The following is a 14,166-nucleotide window of genomic DNA, read 5'->3' on the forward strand; positions in this document are numbered from 1 at the left end:
CACACACACACACACACACACACGTTGTGTTTCCATCACTTTTGGGGACATTACATTAACTTACATTAATTTCCTGGAGACTTATCCTGACTCTACCCATCACAAGTTCCTGCCTGAACCTTACCCTAACCCTGACTCAAGCCTTCACCCTAAAATTGAATGATTTACCTTGCAATTTGTCCCCATAAAGTAGGCGAGACCTCACAATATGAGTGTGTAAACAAATTTGTGTCCCCACAACAATAAGTAATACATGACCACATACACTGACACCCACACAGCAATATTGGTATGGCAGGGATCAGGCCCACACAATGTGCTTACATATGGCTCACATACCGCAAAGAATAACGGCCCTTTGGTGGCCCAGACCTGGTTTGCCAGAGGTGGCCCACACATGGGCCAGCACAAGGCCAGTTTCAGACACCCTGGTCGTCCTGTGCTGGCCCATGTGTGGATTACCTCTGGCAAACCTGATCTGGGCCACCAAAGGGCCGTTATTCATTGCAGTATGTGGGCCATCTGTGGATGGTGTGCAGCCACGGGCCAGCTGTAGACACACTGCTGGCCCTGTGCTGGCCCAGAACAGTTTCAGCTCTGGCCCCAGATGTCAGCATAATGTGTACCTTAATCAAGCCATGCAATAACAACATGTGCCAGAACATGCAAAACAGCGCAAAAGTAACATGCCGAAACTCTGTTCAGACAGTGAATGGACTGATTTTTATGTAGCGCTTTTCTACTCTCCCAGATTACTCAAAGTGCCGACTTGATACCAGATCCTGGCCAGACCTGCTTGCTATGTGGGCACTAACACACACACAGACACAGTTACTTTACCAACTGACCCCTGACCCCTGAGCTCCTAAGTGTCCCTCAAACCTCATTCAGGGATCCACTCCTCTACTTCACTGTCACTCCCTGTCCTCACTTTCTGACGACAGAAAGTGCACATTCCCTTGGTTTCCTTGCATAAAAAGTTTTTACATCCATGTCCTGTAATTATGAGTAGATTGTAAAGTAAAAAAAACATTGACTATGATCATATAAATGCACACAAACACATCTCTACACACACATATCCAAATGCATTATATTGCCTGAAAAAAATTGGGCTAACTGCGCAGTGTTGCCTTGAGGCAACGAATGAAAATGAACAGTTTTACAGTATAAATCAATTTTAAAAAGTAGAACAAATCAAATATGCTTCTTAACATATTCATGCACATGCAAGTATTTTTTTAATATACATTTATTTCACTATAAACATGTAAAATAGTGATCTTTATCTTGCCTCCTAATGGAGAAGTCTCTCATGTAGTGCAGCTTGCAGAAAGGGGCCCTGCCCCCCCAAATCAAAGTCACACCACCTTCAACTCATCATTTTATTGGAAAGAGATGTGCGTGGTAGCATTGTTTGAAAAAAAAAAAAAAAGTTGGTTTTTTTGAAGGGCCACCGTAAGGGATGAAAATGTGGTTTGTTGCCTCAGGGCAACGCTATGCAGTAGAGGGGTAAGAGGGTAAGTAGCAGCCAGGTGCTGCTAATCTAATGCACTTGATTACCTGATCATCAGTGAATGTTAGCACCCGGATAAAAGCAAAGATTTTAGCAATTTACAGGTCTGGAGCATCCAGGTGTGTGTTAATACAATGCAAAGGAAGAGAGAAGCAGTTCTACCTGCCCATCAATCTGGGAAGGGTTATAAGGCCATTTCTACACAATTTTAAGTTCATCGTTCTTCGGTGAGAAAGATAATGGAAATTATGGAGAATAATCAAGACAGCTGCTGATCTTACCACGATTGGATATCCTGGCAAATTAACACTAAGGTCAGACTGTGCTTAGCTGATTCATACTGCAGAAAACCCAAGGGCTACATGTCAGACTGCAGGCCTCAGTTAGAATCTTAAAGGTTAAAGTTCATGACAGGACAATTAGAAAAAGACTGAAGTGGGAAGTTGGCTTGTTTGGAAGGACTGCCAGCAGAAACGTCTCTAAAAAGAACATGAGACCCAAATAAAGATGTTTCTATAATTTCCTCTCCACATTTGGAGACATCAAACACAACATATCAGCACAAACAGCACAGTCGTGGTGATTTGGGTTTGTTTTGAAGCCACAGGGACTGGGCACTGCAGCGATGAACTCCTCCATTTACTAAAGTATCAGAGGCCAACAGCTAAAGCTTCACCTAAATCTGATCACACAAGAGCATAATGATCCCAAATACAGTAAAAACAGACTGATTTAACAAAAAATCATGGTGCTGCTGTGGTCCAGTGAATGGCCCAGACTTCAGCTTGTTTGATATGTTGTGGCGGGACCTTCAGAGAGCTGTGCATGAATGAATACCTTGAATGAACTAAAAAGAAAAACAGGACAAAATTCCTCTACAATAACATGAGAGGCTGATAAAGTCAGAAAACAATTACTGAACATCATTGCTGTTAAAGGAGATTTTGAGTTACTGAGTCATGAGTCAACATAAACTGCAGTCATGTAAAACTTTGACTCTGTCACTTTCACTTGATCTGTAAGTCAGGTTAAGGCAGGGGTGTCCAACTCCAGTCCTCGAGAGCTACCGTCCTCCAGCTTTTAGACGCATCCTTCTTCCGACAAACATGAATAAAATGAATGACTTGTTATCAGGCCTTTGTCAAACCTGATGGCATGCTGATTCAGCTGTGTTGGAGTAGGGATGCATGTAAAAGCTGCAGGACAGTAGGTCTCGAGGACTGCAGTCGGACACCCCTGGGTTAAGGGATATTATCTAGGTGTAAATGGCTTCCCAAACACATCATCTCATTTCATGGTGCACTTCTAATCAAGTGGTGGTAAACAGTCCACTAGAGCCACCTCGGTACGTCTCCCTGAGCTTATTAGTATTTAACGTTAGGCTTCATAATGCAGAACAAACTTAATCCTGGGATATTGGATTTCTACATTACGTGCCCTTATATCCTTCCTATTGCAATTCCAGTCTCAAAGGCAAAATGTCAGAGTAGTGTAACTGTATGAAAGGCAGGAGTGAAAGAGGTGGACGGCCCCTTCTCCAATAATGAGACGTAACTGCGTGCCTGTGCGAGTGCTCAAGAAGTTGCTCTTCGAATTGCAGTGATTTTTCTGACACGTGACATATCTCAGAGATGAATCTTCTCTCTGCTCCCCATAATGAGTCATTTCCCTTCAGCACAGCCAGAGGGGAGAAGGTGGAGTTCACAGAATGCAAATGAAGAAGCACACACAAGTAATTTAGGTAAAGGTTTCTCATCCGTGTACCCAAATATGATGGTCAGACACTTTAAATATGCCAAAAGCGGCCTGCTGTGTGCTCATGGCTGCCATATCTCAGAAGATGTCATTATATTAGACATAGTGAAAAATATTAGCCATTTTAAACATGACATGCAAACATAGGTGAGGAAAGAAAACGTCATAAGGCACCACCTCTGTTCTGTGATGGTCATTCACAGTGGACAAAGATGGCTTCCTTTCCTCCTTTTTCAAACCATCTGTGCTCTCGCTCCATATGTGAACACTGGCATCCTCATAAGAATGACCTTTACCCTTTAGGTGAAGATGTACTGCTGAGTCTGGTCCTCTTATGAACCCATCACATGGGTGGGTCGCTGGAGTCCGCATGAAAGTTTGTGGACCTGTTGGTGTAGTCCAGGGGTGGGGAACTCCAGGCCTCGAGGGCCGGTGTCCTGCAGGTTTTAGATCTCACCCTGCATCAACACACCTGAATCACATGATTAGTTCATTACCAGGCCTCTGGAGAAGTTCAAGACATGCTGAGGAGGTCATTTAGTCATTTACATCAGCTGTGTTAGATCAAGGACACATCTAAAACCTTCAGGACACCGGACCTTGAGGCGTGAGAGAGATTTTCCCTCTCAAGTTGAGTCAGTGAGTTTGGATTGTGTGGAGTGGCTGCTGGTTTGGTTTGCAAGTTGGATTCCCTCCTGTGTGGACCCCTGAAGCCCCCTTAGACCCTTCCTGGATGTTCCATGACCAGCCTGTGTGTTTCACTAGAATCATCTATCTGTAAATAAACACTTTGTGAGCCCTGCCTTTTAGTCCACTCACCTAGTGCCTGATGTGACAGCATGCATCTCTCCTGAAACAGACAAGAGTCGAAGAAACTAAAAGTCTTTTGAATAGCTGTCATTCATTTTGCCTGCCAAGAGTTTCCACCCCAAAAAGTTCAAACCACAAGGTGTGAGATCAAATCTTTTGGCCAATGCCTCCATAGCCGATCTTTACTACACAGTTTACTTAGATTTCATGAGCAAAGCTCAGCCAAGGGAGAAGTTGCAATTAAGATCTGTACAATTTTTGCACATGACTGAATTGATTTTCTTTTTCATCAAAAAATGTATTCAAATCAAGCAGTCGTGCAGGCAAGTCCCGCAAAAGCCCTTTAATCAGTGAGCGTCTAAGATTAATCCACCTGGAACTATCAGGTGCTTGTTATAATTGGAGGACTCTCAACATTAATAAAACTGGCCCTTAAGTAATCAGCAGACTGCCTTCTCAATCAAAGACCGTAGAGCACCACAAAGAATTGTTGTTAAATATTAAACATTTCTCAGTCCGTGCATGTTCTCACAGACATCAGATTTTTCTGAAAATGATCAAGCAGAACATTTAAATGTTACCAGCTCTGAACAGTAACATGATCTCACTGTGCACCCATTCACAACCACACAGACGCTCCACTGTAGTCCCCGTTTACTGATGAAGAAAACAAAAGCTGCCCATCCTCTTGTATCAGTGGGGATGAAGTGTTTTTTTTTTTAAATAAATGTCATTGGCATAATTCTTTCTGATGTTATCGTAATATCGTTTAAGAGCTGACTTTAAAATGACTTTGATTTGAGAAGCTTTGCAGTTCTGACATTATTCTCTAATTAGCCTGAGGTCATCACATGCAGTGAGAGGCACTGCTGGTGTGCAATGGCAGCTCTCTGACAGATTTTCCTGATTCTTTTATTTTATTCAATGAATTTTTGATCAAATCAAAACAATTTTGAGAGCTGCTAAGTTTCCTGTGCTGGAGAAGTAGGAAAGTATGAGGCACCGGGTCAGCGGTGTTCGTGTTTATGTCTTTGAATCACTTTGTTTCTTTCTCACTCCCTCTCAGGCTCATTCTCTCTCTTCAGCTTGCAGTTCGACTTTAGGCTTTGCTCTGATTTGCATCTCATAAATACACAAAAAGTGAGTCAGCACTCCTACTGCAGAGAAGCACACACATCAGTGAGTGGTACGATCTCAGCCAGTTAAGATCTATGAATAATTAAGGCACCACCATATTTTATGTTGGTTCACTCTCGGGGGAAATCAGTGGGTTGGACGGTACTCACTCTCATCCTGCGACTCAATTTCCTTTTTCTTTCTCTTTAGTTCAAATCCCAAACTCTCACACAGTTGATTTTTCTCTCCTGTCAGAGCTTCTCACAGTTCAGAGTTTTTGATTTTGTTCCATAAAGTAACAAGTAACTAATGTTACCTTTATATCAGCTGCCAGTGTGCATAAGTCATCATTCAAACCCTTTCATCCACCTGTCTTCTGATTGGCTGCCCTTGCCTTTTGCCCCTTGTGAAGCATAAATACAATCATGACTGCAGTCGTCCACCAGAGGCTGTGAAATGTTCAGGGCTTGCCGTCCTCACCAGCTGGCCCTTGGCCCACAGCTTTCCTGAGTAATACAAAGAGTTGTAGTTGAGCAGTGCTGTATGTACATCAATAACTTCCAGTGAATGCAGCACAGGGGAGTCCTTGTTTAGTTGTCGGCTCTTCAACAGATTGTCACCATGGGCTGAAATGAACAGTAACTTTTGTCCTGATTTTTATTGATTTTTTGTCTGCAGCGAGGCACAGGTGCTGTATATGCCAAGACTCTTATGATGTCTCTAGAAAGCGAGACAATGATTCATATGTGGATATGACTCAATCCCAGGACACCCATGCATGTTCACACATACCAGACTGTCAGGTCTGTCGGCTAACACGTAATGGTTATATAACAGGTGCCACACCAGAACGTTCATGTGGGAGGATCGTTCCCCCAGATACAAAAACCTAAAAAAAGAAAAGAATGTGACTGACCAACAAGCTTCAGAAGGAAATAACACAACCTCTGTCCCTCAAACCACCAGTGCACATGAAAAATATTCAAGACCCAAAAATGTCCAAAATATCCATGTTCAGCTCTTCAAACTCGGTTCAAAGATTTTTTTATTATACTGACTTTGCCAAAGATACCTCGACTACCTCAAGTGCCAAGTTTTAATGTCTTAGAGCAGGGGTGTCAAACTCCAACCCTCCAATAAAAAAAGTCCACACCTGAATAAAATTCATAGGTCATTAGCAAGACTATAGAACCTGACTGCATGCTGAGATGGTAACCCCTAACCCTACGCAAGTAAATTGAAATAAATGTAAGTGTTTAGAAAAATGGACTTCTAAAAGTCTTTTAATTGCATCACATTCAGTCACCGATGAGCTGCTGTAACATGAATCAAATGGCTCACCTGCCATCTCAGCATGCAGTCAGGCTCTATAGAGTCTTGCTAATGACCTACTAATGTTATTCAGGTGTGTTGCAGCGGGACACATGGAAAGGTTTCAGGAGTTTGACACCTGTGTCTCAGAGAAAGTTTATTAATCCCAGAGGGAAATTGAGTAATTGAGTGTGTCTGGTTACTTTGCTTTCTGTATGTTTTTAAGTATATTTTCTTTTTACCGCCTTTGTCTAATTATCTCTGATTAGTCTCACCTGTCCCTCAGCCCAGCTGTGTCCACTCCCTCTGATTATTCTCAGTGTTTGTATAAAAGCCCACTTTTACTTTGAGTCTGTGTGTTCACACCTCAGCGTCCTGTGTGTCAAATAGCGTTTCTTTAGGCCTTGTATTATCTGTCTGGACTCTGTTTGCCTGCTCTTATGGACTTTTGTTGCTTCTTGGACTTTATTTCACATTAAAAGTGTTGTTGAAAGTCCTCCAGAGTCTTGGACTTTAGGTCCTCTCACCCTCACACTGCCCTAGTGCCTAGCAGCATTTAGCTGTGTCATTGTGAGGGTGTATCTGCCCTGTAAACATTATTTCTTCAACAAGTGATTCATTTACATCTGTCTGCAATGAAGCAGGTGGATGCTGTTCTTTGACAGGCTTCAGGTGTACTCATGCCAGCATCCCTGCAGTTTGTGCTCCAATGAAAGAATGCAGACTAGATGTAAAATGCCTTTCCGATGAACCATCCATTATGTAGGGTTACAGGTGCAACACTGCCACATGCAGTCATACTCATTGGTAAATCATTGGATTATAAGCCTGTATTACTCATTAGTACGTTCAAACATACTGCTGGGTTTTACTAGAAACCTTGCTCTTTACCCACAAGCCACAGGGTCAACAAGCCACTGCCCTGATGAAGTGTCTCCACACACAAAGTCTTGTTTTGTAACGGCGTAAGATGAAAGACAGTATATTCATGCTCGCTGTAACAACAAGGCATAATGAGCTGTTTGTGTGCATATCAACACTGTGAAACTGGTGAGCTTACATTCTGTACTTGGAGTGAAAATAACATGTGCTTAATGTCTTTTAGTGTTTTATTTTCTCTTCTCTTATTATCATTGGCTGCAGAGCCAGAGGCTCGCCAAAGGGAAATGTTTTCACAGGAGGCTAAATTTCTCCAGCACAAATCTAACCTGCTACCTCAAATTTCTTTATAACCCAGCCAATCAATTCAAAAACACTGCCAGCTCCTCTATGTGTATGTAAATATGTCACCGAGTGTTTACCACAAGGGCTAAGCTTTTCATATTAGTACTGATATGGTACTCTGCATTCTTTATAGCAGTGCCAACCGCTGGCTAGAAGAGAGCTGACGCGTCCGCGTCTGTGTAAATCTTATCACCGTTTGCCATAGGGCCAAATGTAGCACATTAGAATTGATGCTCAACAATAGCGGCATTCATCGCCGTGGTGGTTTCCAAATATTGCAAATCAGAGAACAGAGGGAGCATGGCAGAGCAGGAGGTAGGAGACAAATACATATACAGAGACGAAGGTCCCAGAAGGTAACAAGGATATTAGAAAACAGAAAAACCAGAGGAATACAACGAGAGAATGAGAGGGTGGTCCAACGGGAAGACCTCGTGTTAGAGATAAAAGATGAATTTTAAAAAAGGGAGATAAATGGGAGTAAAGGGTAGAGCTAACCTCTAGGCTCTAACACCTAAAATGAGAGCTCAGCTCCATGATTCAGTCTTCAGTGTGAGCCCTCACCATCCTCCAGTGTGAGAACAGTGCTGGCTGGGAAAGACATGAATATGTAGTCAGGTAAAATCAAAAAAATATATTCATAAATATATATTATAGTGTAAATGTTTCCAATGCATTTTCATAAACTTAGAATTAAATCATTGAATACATAAAGGAGTGTGTTTGTGGAAGCTGCCATCTTGAAGACAGTGGCGCGAAACAGCATCACCATCCCAGTTTATTCATCGTACACTTTAGGTACCCAGTGTCTGTACGTTGTGGTTATAAAATATTACTTTAAAAATGCTTCTCTCACTCAGGTCCGTCTCTAACCTTCATTCAAAAAGAAACAAATAAAAACTCATCAGTTCCAACTGATTTCACTCCAACAGCACAGCCACACGCCTTTGCACATTTGTGTCTGTGAGCCAAGCAACATCCTACAGTGCAAAGCGCTCTCAGGCTGACATGCTGTCTTACTGCGTTCATGTTTACCTCTGTCATCCAATTAAGCGCCAGGATCAGCGCCAACCCCAGGAAACCCGGTTTCCTATACTACAAAGAGAACTTGGACAGGTGAGGTGGAAAGATCAATAAAAGTTCACCAGAGTGCTGCTCCCACAACTATGTGTCAGTCTGGAACCAAATTTAGAGGCTACAATTTTCAGCTGTGTTTTATGCAGAAGCTCGTTGTGAATTATCAGTCCGGAGTTTTGTGTTGATTTTGTTAGTCTTGTTCAAGGACACCTGGCAGGTACGAGGCTGACAGTGAGACCTGCTGGGTACAGGAGCCTCTCTTTACCTGCTACTCTGCCTTTCGTGCTTGTTTCATTTCAGAACTCTGCTGTAAAAGTGTCAGCTTTTAGAAAAAATATCCTGCCATCTCTTACAAATGACTGCAGGCAAGGAAGCAGAGCACAATAGGGCTGTCTGTTAAAGTTCAGTCATTTTAAAGTAATAATCATGACTTTTTTCCTAGTCTGATACCAGCTAGTGGAACAATTACATTTCCTAATTAAACATGAAAGCTTTAACATTGTATCCTCTAAACATCAGGATCCTTTAAACACTGATTTTCAAAATGTAACGTACTTTATCCACAAAGACAGAGGATACAGGAAAACTACGGTGATGAATACAAGGACAAGCTTTCCAAACTATTTAAAGGACGAGTAATCCTAACTGTCTTTGATGACAAAATGTAGAATTAAACTTATTCAACAGGAAGTCAACGTCTTGTCAATGTTTCAGATCTGATCTAAGATCTGTAGTTAATAGTCTTCTCAGTCACATCCTTGAGCTCATGGCATATACTTCCTCCAACGTATTTGGGATCATCTCCCAGCTAACACAGAGAAGATGCTGAACCACTTCATCCGTCTCCCCTTTGAATGTAAAAGTTCTCCTTTAAGCTCCATCTCAAAGTCTTTGCTCACCTGTGAGTTCTTCATATGAGACACATTTCCACCTGTTTGAGAGCGATCTAAAGTTTTAAACCCAGACTAGACTGTGCAGTACAACCAGGGATTGCAGCTGGAGAGTAGCTGGTGGCTAAATCGGTTACAGGGAACTGCAGGTGCTTTTTGCAGCTTCCTCTCAGAGTTCCATCATATGGTCATTCTGCTTGTAGAGTGATTGGAATAACAACCCTAACCCCAACATGTTATCCAGCACTGATGTGGACGTCTGCTAAGCAAGGTTTTGTAGTTTGAGGGTGATCTCAGTTAGAGGAGGCAGACAACAAAGGAGAGAGCCCAGGGACCTTTGGCTGCCACAGAGGAGATCAAACAGAGAGCAGTCCTGGCACTGCAAGCGCTGGGAATACATGAATACATATACTGGTTGTGGAACGATGGATAACAGGGTGGGAGGGAGTGGGTTTGGAGATGTATGGACAGGCGACCCTTATCAGGATAAACTAACAAAAAGCAGCCAATACCAAAATGTGATAAGACCTGAACCACATACTAATCAAAGCCCACAGTGACATGACTTCATGTCGATGTGTTAATAGCAAACATTTGTGCTCGTAACCATCTGAAAGGTTCATTTAACATGTGTTCTGAATTCTGTCGTATACTATAAATTTAAACCCAGTTTAAGTAATTAAACCATAAAGGTAATAGTTGTTTGTTTGTTTTTTATTATTTTATTTTTTTATATCTGGAGTGACCGTATTTATAATTATTAGCTAACACAAACAAGTTGTGCTGACAAGGTGTATCCACAGATATATCAGTTCATTGCAGAGACACAGATATCCGCTAATTAGTGCAAAATAAGATTCAAATAAAATAGCAGAGTTTCACCTACCAGCACTGGAGCTCACGCTGTTTGGGTGTACTGTTAGTACAATTAACTGCAAAAATAGTTGCATTATTTTGTTAGTCTAAGGAGACTAATTAAAATTGCAGAATGACAGCACAAACATGGCAGAGGGGTCCAGTGACCGACACTGAGGCAAAGTTCACAGACAGCCAGCAGCAGCCTTTAACATTTAAACAGTTAAGTTAAAAACAAATCCCCTCCACACATTTATTATGAAGCTGTGAGTTTGCTGTAAAGTGAATGCTGTAAGCATGCTGAAATCTGCTGTAATGTTGAGCTTTTTAACATGGGTGTTTTATGAGAACAGACTCAGTTTTGGACAGTTTTTGGCCCCCATGGGTACTTTCCACTTTCACAACAACTCTGAAAAAGTTTTCAACTTCCTTTAATCCTCTTGGATGCTGGAGCGAGGTGGAGCTTTGGAGCTGATCAGTAGGCTGAGTCACTGAACTGGACCTCTCACTGTGCGCTGTTTATAAATTAGCACGCCAGTCTCTTATCCAAATATGGTCATTTCTGCATCCAAAACACCAGCGTGGTGGGGCCACAATGCTGTGAGACATGATGATGATGATGATCTCACAGTGGACATGTATAGTCATCATTTAGCTCTCATTTAGCATAGCCCACATTCATTTTAATGCTAAATATATTTGTGCAGCCATGTGGGGACGTGATGCAGTCTGCATGTGCCACATGACAAAACCTTTAACATGTCAGTATGAACATGATCTAAAAACGTCTGCTGCTCACTGTTAGCCTCAAAATGTGTCACTGGTGATGTCACCTAAGGCTACACCTGCCTCTTTTGTGACCATGGGTGGAATACAGAAGCGCGCACACGCATGCACGCACACGCACGCACAATATGTTGGGTGAAAACAATCAGCTTTTACAAATCTGCATTTATTTTTGTTCAAGGTATCTGCATCGTGCCACACAGGAAGCAAGAGACACAAAGAAAAATACACACTGAGAGACACACACACTTTGAGAATCACATGTTGAAGTCATAAGCTGAGGTGTAAATGCAGCCTCACAGTCTAAAGAAGACCTTTCTCTGATATCAAACTGAATAATTTATACAGCACAGGTGAGTGAGTGAGTGAGAGATCTCCTGCCACACAGCAGGTATGAGTCCTAACAGTGATTCATGTGCTGCATCCTGACATGCAAACAGGAGGGGGAGCGACAGAGGGAGGGTGAGAGGATGACATCCTCCCAAATGTATTCACACTCATTCTGTGAGGCAGAGCAAATATGGAAGGGAGACTGTTGAAGTCATTTGGTGCTGTGATGGCTCTACACAAATAAACAAGATTGAAATACATCCGTAGAGAGTCATTGAGACAGAGGCACCAAGTTTTGTGTGTCACTACACCAGTCCAATGGTCAATCAAAACCATGCCCAGAGGTGATATCTCAAGGAATTACAGCCTGTCCTTTATGATTCGGTAGTGAAATTGTGGCCCAGGAAACATGTAGAGATCCCGGAGACACTAAAAGACACTGCTTCACTTACTGAAGCACATGTGATAAATGTGATCACCGATGCTGCCCACACACCTCAACACGATCAACTGCAACACGCAAAAGAAATGAAGCACTCACTGTGATCATCACCCACAGACAGAAAGGTGGCATGAAATTAAAAAAGCATAATGGATAACTGATGATTTGATACGGGGACTCTCAGAGTGGGAGGACTTAATAAGCTGAACACGTCTCCTTTGACAGGTGTGCGTGCGTGAGGAGGGACGGCAGAAAGCGTGTTCGGGTTCAGCCAAATTTTCTGTATCCGTGACTCGCCCTGATGACTGCTGCCGTAGGCGACCACTCCTGATGCTGAGGTGTCCTTGAGCAAAACACTAAACATCCTGAGAGGTGACAAGAGAAGAACGAGACTTTGGGAAGAGATTAGTGGTGAGAAGGCGAGGGGAGGATTCAGAGAGGAGTTTACTCCTGAGATTTGTCTGACAGTGAAAAAACAATTTTCGCTTTCACCTCTTTAGTCAAGCACAGCTTCTGATATTTTATCAGGAGCTGTGTGTGTGTGTGTTTGTGTATTCTTACATTACTGTGTCTGTGTGTCCAGCCTGTGGCAAGGGTAGCGCTTACACTGAATATTTAGTGGTCCTCTCTAAATTACACGGGGAGCTTAATATGCCTTCTGTGCATGTGTTTGTGAGACAGTACGGTACGCTGGCGCGATATGGCAGCCTCGCTTCTGTCAGTCTGCCCCAGGGCAGCTGTGGCTACAACTGTAGCCTCCACCAGTGTGTATGTGAGAGTGAATGAATAGTGGAATTGTACTTTGAGGGCCCCGAAAAGCGCTTTATAAATGCAATCCATATTATTATTATTATTATTATTATTATTATTATTATTATTATTATTCATGCTTGGGAGATACCTGGGTTTCCACCTCTGCAAGTCAATCACGCACTCGCACGCCTGTGTTGCAGCCTGCACGGTGTTTTGGAACTGAGATGTCACTTTATTTTTAGCCGATTTAATAAGGCAAGTTGAAACAGAACGCACTTATCTAGAGCAGCAGTCTGGGGACAGACGCAGGCTTACAGAATATATTAGGAGGTGTCATTTGCACAGAGCTGTGAGGAGCAGTTTGTCCAGCAGTTTCATTACAATCCATGTAATCTATTACTGTAGTCTAACAAATGTTAATAATTATAATAATAATAATTGTTTCCTTGCAGAAACAAAGCCGTGTCTAAGTGAATGAGGAGCTGTAGCTTTGATTTCAGTAGTTGCTGGGACATTGGTGCGGTGCGTGCATGCATGCATGCATGCAGCTTTGCAGCATCACACCTTCGCTCTACAATGACAGCTCTGACCTCAGATCTGTACCCACAGTGCTTCTGCTGTGCACCTGCTTGCTGCGATGATGCAATACACTGTATTCAGAAAGCAAGATTTCTCCCATATTAGCTTCTCACACTCTGTGCTGGTTAAATGCAGGTCGACTTTTTTACTCTTGTTTTTTTTTAGCCTTTTACCTTTTTAGGCATTCAACATTTGTCTCTGTGATGTGATTTTGGGTTCTTTCGGTTGAACGTGTGACCTTAATTATGTGTCTGCCTGAACTTTTGCTGCTGGTCTCAGACAAGGTGGTGCCATAACAAGCATGCTGCTCGTCCTGCATCTGAACCTGTGACCTGTGATTCCTGCAGAGGTCACATTTTTGCACCAGCTGTGCCAAACACAGAACTGAGAAAACAGTAATTTACCTAAAGAGTTCAATCTGTGAAAACATGCACGAACAGGACAGAGTAATGAGCGCTGTGGTGTTTGGGTGGAGCAACGATGTAGCAAACCAAAAAGCCAAGAAGAGTTGGTTAGAAGGAGAGAGAGCAGCAGATGGACTAAAATACCTGTATTTGATTACAGTTACTATAGTATTGCATACTTGACATGTCAGATGATGCACCAAGTTTGAAAAAACAAGCGTCCCAACCATGCCAAACAGATACCTGAAAAACACGACCCTCTATATGCAGGTGGACAGAGCGGGAATATAAATATATATTATAAACTTCCAACACCTG

Source organism: Haplochromis burtoni, unplaced genomic scaffold, assembly GCF_018398535.1.
Source record: "Haplochromis burtoni strain Fernald_Lab_line unplaced genomic scaffold, NCSU_Asbu1 Contig_123, whole genome shotgun sequence".
Lineage (NCBI taxonomy): Eukaryota > Metazoa > Chordata > Actinopteri > Cichliformes > Cichlidae > Haplochromis > Haplochromis burtoni.